A 4,648-nucleotide genomic window follows, 5' to 3' on the forward strand; every position below is an offset into this window, starting at 1 on the left:
GCTAAAGTGAGAGGCATCCCTCACTGAGGAAACAGAAAGCTTGGGTGAGAGGAGTGCCTTTGCACCGAGTGGTCCAGACGATCCTGATGGCTGCTGCTGCCGTCTTCCCGTCAGTGTTTATTGATCGCTAGGAGCAGTTGATGTTGGTGATGCTATGTGCGCCAGGAATTTACCAGCTGGTTTGTGCAGTGTCTCAAGACCCATAGCATGGCCAGGAGACCAAAGCCTGGCAATTGGATTGAAGCCTACCACTTGCTATTGGCTATTGGAGGTGCTGTCTGTCTGTCTGCTCACTCCCTGCTCCTTATATACTGTCCCATGGGATGAATTCTTTTTTAGTAGCTATAGCAAAAAGATTTAGTGATGATCACCCTGGAAAGCAATTTTAACGGATTCCATTCATAATTTGTATTTTATGTATATGATGTTACCTGATGTGTGTATGCACTTAGTGTGCACCTGGTGTTCTCAGAGGCTGGAAGAGAGAACAAGACCCCCTGAAACTGGACTTGAGGAGAGATGGAAGCTGCTATGTGGGTGTTGGGGACCAAACTCTGGTCCTCTGCAAAGATGGCTCTTAACCACTGAGCCATCTCTCCATCCATTACAGCATTTTCACAGGATACCTAAGTAGCATTAGAATCTTCCCACCACTGCACTGCTAGAGTCCTCCCACCACTGCACTGCTAGAGTCCTCCCACCACTGCACTGCTAGAGTCCTCCCACCACTGTTCTGTTAGAGTCCTCCCACCACTGCACTGCTAGAGTCCTCCCACCACTGCACTGCTAGAGTCCTCCCACCACTGCACTGCTGGAGTCCTCCCATCACTACACTGCTGGAGTCCTCTCATCACTACACTGCTGGAGTCCTCCCACCACTACACTGCTAGAGTCCTCCCACCACTGCACTGCTAGAGTCCTCCCACCACTGCACTGCTAGAGTTCTCCCACCACTGAACTGCTAGAGTCCTCCCACCACTGCACTGCTGGAGTCCTCCTGCCTTATCTAGTGCCTTTCTCCAGCCAGGTGCCTGTGGTGTAGCCACGGCTTGAACAGCAAGTGCCTTTTTGGACCACATGTTTCACCAGTGACAGGCCGTGAATACCATGAAGGCAATGGTCACATAGACTCAGCTGGAGTTGGAGTCGTCCCACTTCCTGCTGAAGGAGAGAGAAGAGGAATCTGCGGAAGAAAAGAAAACTCAAGGAAGAACTTAGCAGATGTGTGCAGACCTCACTCGGCATTTGAAGTTCAGAAATGAGGAGATTTGGTGCACTAGAGGAATTCTGGGCAGAATATGAGTGCCCTAGAGAGGAAACCAGCTGAGCATAGCATAATACTGACAGCCACCGACCTGAAACCATGGTCTTGTATAACCCACGCTGGCTGCAGACTGGCTGCCACACAGTCAAGGGTGACCTTGAACTTCTGACCCTCCCACCTGCATCTCCATCAGCTGGAACTCCAGTTGTGTGCTGCATTACCAGGTTCATATGCTGCTGGGTATCGCTGAGTCCAGGGGTCCATGAATGCCGGGGAAACACTGAGCTACACTCTTTTCTCTCTCACTTTTAAAGTGGCCGGCTGGCTGTTTCCATAGCTACCACTCTGTGTTACACTTCTATAAACAGTGCACCGAAGTTCCAGGTTCTCAAAACAACAACCGAGTTGAGAACACTGGTTAGGCTCAGGCACAGTGACACACATCTGTAACACAGCACTGGGGAGGTCAGACAGGAGTTCAAGGTCAGCTTCGGTTATAGAGTCAGTCTGAGCACAGCCGAGCTGTCTCAAAAAATAGTAAAAGTGGTGGCATACACCTTTAATCCCAGCATTCAGGAAGCAGACACAGGCAGATCTGTGAGTTCTAGGCCAGCTCTGGTCTCCAGATTGAGTTCCAGGACAGCCAGGGCTATACAGAGAAACCCTGTCTTGAAACAACAACAACAAAATTGAAAATATTTCCAACACAGAAGAGTTTCCATAGCAGATAGAAAAGGGTTTTGAGTTCTTTATTGTTGTGTTGTTGGGTTTTGTTGTGTTTGAGACAGGGTCTCGCTATGTAACCCTGACTGGCTTGCCTGTGCTGAGATTAAAGGCATGCGCCAAAGATCCTCGGTTACTCAGGAGGCAGAAGCAGGTGGATCTCTGTCAGTGTGAGTCTAGCCTGGTCTACATAGAGAACACTGGACAGCCATAGTGAGACCCTGTTTCAAACAAAAACCCAAACTTTAATAGAAACAAACAAGCCTCAGTTAATCATCAGAGCATCCAGAAGAGGGCGCTGTGACCACAGGAGATTCGAGCTGCACAGGCCCTTCAGGACCTTTCATGGGACAAAATGCAGGTAAAATAAGGATGCACATGAACCTGACCCCAGGTGAGCCCTGACTAGTGTGTACTTATATGTAATTGTGTTTTATTATTTAAAAAATTTAAAGAATGAAAAAATTAAATAAGAAAGGTTATAGATTAGGATATAAACTATTTTTGGTATCTAGTGCATTTGAGCTATAACCTAAGTGTTATGAAGTTACAAAAAAGTCCCCCTAGAGACTGGGCATGGTGATGCACAACTTTAGGCTAGCCTTGTCTTAACAGTGTGTCCCCTCCCCTGGATCCTCTGAGGATTAACTGAGGCTTATTTATTTTAATTAGCGTTGTTTGTTTGTTTGAGACAGGGTCTCACTATGTAGCCTAGGCTGGCCTGGAGTTCTCTATGTAGACAAGGCTAGCCTCAAAATCACAGAGATCCACCTACCTCTTAATAGGGAGTTTCAGTTCTACACAATAAGATTGTCTCAAACAAACAAACAAAACAAAACAAACAAACAAAAAGGCACAGGGTGGGGAGGCAGCTAGCTAAAGTTAGTTTATTATTGAAAAAAAAACATTTAAAATAGTCTTACTATATTTATTCATGTGTGGGTTTGGTGCACCATGCCTGACACTTGTGTGGAGATCAGAGGAAACCTTAAGGGAGGCAGCTCTCTTTCTCTCCTTAAGTCAGGTCATTAGCAAGTGCCTTTACCTGAAGAGCCATCTCAGCTGCCAGGGAAACTACCCTTATTCACCTCCAGTATGCAGCCTGGGCAGTCATCGGGGAGTCCTGGCTTTCCCAGACCCTCCTGGCTTCACTGTCGCTACACCACTGGAGGTGTCTGGCTTTTGACTCACTAGCTGTACTCTTGTTTGTTTTGACACATGGTCTCTAGGTAGCCCAGGCTGTAGACTTGGCTAGCCTCGAACTGGCAGAGATCCTCCTGCGTCCACCTCCTGTGCACTGGGACTGAAGGACGGCCGCGGGCCTGCCTAGCCACACTCTTAGGGGCTATGGTCCTGTCGCTTACTTTGGTGTGATTGTTTTTCTTTTTGCAGGATTAATTCCCTGACAAACTGACCATCTGAGGGAGGTAGTTAGTTAGTTGACAATATCTTCCTATGTAACCAGAACTGGCCCTGAATTTTGCAATGTAGATCAGGTTAGCCTGACCATGAAGTAGTCCTTATCTCAGGAGGGCGGTCCCTGAGTGCTGCGATCACAGAAACAGGAGTGAGCCACCGTGTAGGGATGGACTTTAGTAGCTTTGGGAGTAGGAAAATTATTTTATTTTATGTGAATCAGTGTTTTACCTTCCTGTATCTATGTGAAATGACTAAGGTGCCACCATATCTCAACTTCATTTTGTGTCTGCTAGACATGTCTTGGCTCTTTACCCATCACCTCTAACATTCATGTCTAACTTGGGTACACAGTTGGGACTTTCAAGACTTTGAGCATGGTCTAGATGTATTAAACAAAATAATAAATGTTTACAATAAATGAAGAAAGTGTAAGTCAAAAATAATTGCTATATTATGCATGAAATAACCTCAATGTTCTGTCAAAATCAAATGTTGTTGCAAGTTTACTCTGATCCTCATCTTTGGCACTAAGAGACTCAGAGGCACAAACACATTCTTGATCACAGGCCAAAAAGAAAGGACTCGTTTACTTTTAATATTCTTTCTTTCTTTTTTTTTTTTTTGTTTTTTGTTTTTGGCTTTTTTGGAGACAGGGTTTCTCTGTGTAGCCCTGGCTGTCCTGGAACTCACTCTGTAGACCAGGTTGGCCTCGAACTCAGAAATCCGCCTGCTTCTGCCTCCTGAGTGTTGAGATTAAAGCCTACTTTTAATATTCTTTTTTTTTTTTTTTTTTTTAATGGTTTTTCAAGATAGGGTTTCTCTGTATAGCTCTGGCTGTCCTGGTACTCACTTGGTAGACCAGGCTGGCCTCAAACTCAGAAATCCGCCTGCCTCTGCCTCCCAAGTGCTGGGATTAAAGGCCTGCGCCACCAGGCCCAGCTACTTTTAATATTCTTAACAACACGATTGTCTTTAGCTTTTAAAAAAAGATTTATTTATTTTATATATGTGAGTGCACTGTCACTGTTTTCAAACACACCAGAAGAGGGCATTGGATCCCATTGCAGATGGTTATGAGCCACCATGTGGTTGCTGGGAGTTGAACTCAGGACCTCTGGAAGAGCAGCCAGTGCTCTTAACCACTGAGCCATCTCTCTAGTTAGCTTGCTTGAGTGGACTTATTACATTTTTGGGAGGCCACAGGAAGATGGCACCACATGGAGTCAGCTGGGGCTCTTTGTA

Source organism: Mus pahari, chromosome 4, assembly GCF_900095145.1.
Source record: "Mus pahari chromosome 4, PAHARI_EIJ_v1.1, whole genome shotgun sequence".
Lineage (NCBI taxonomy): Eukaryota > Metazoa > Chordata > Mammalia > Rodentia > Muridae > Mus > Mus pahari.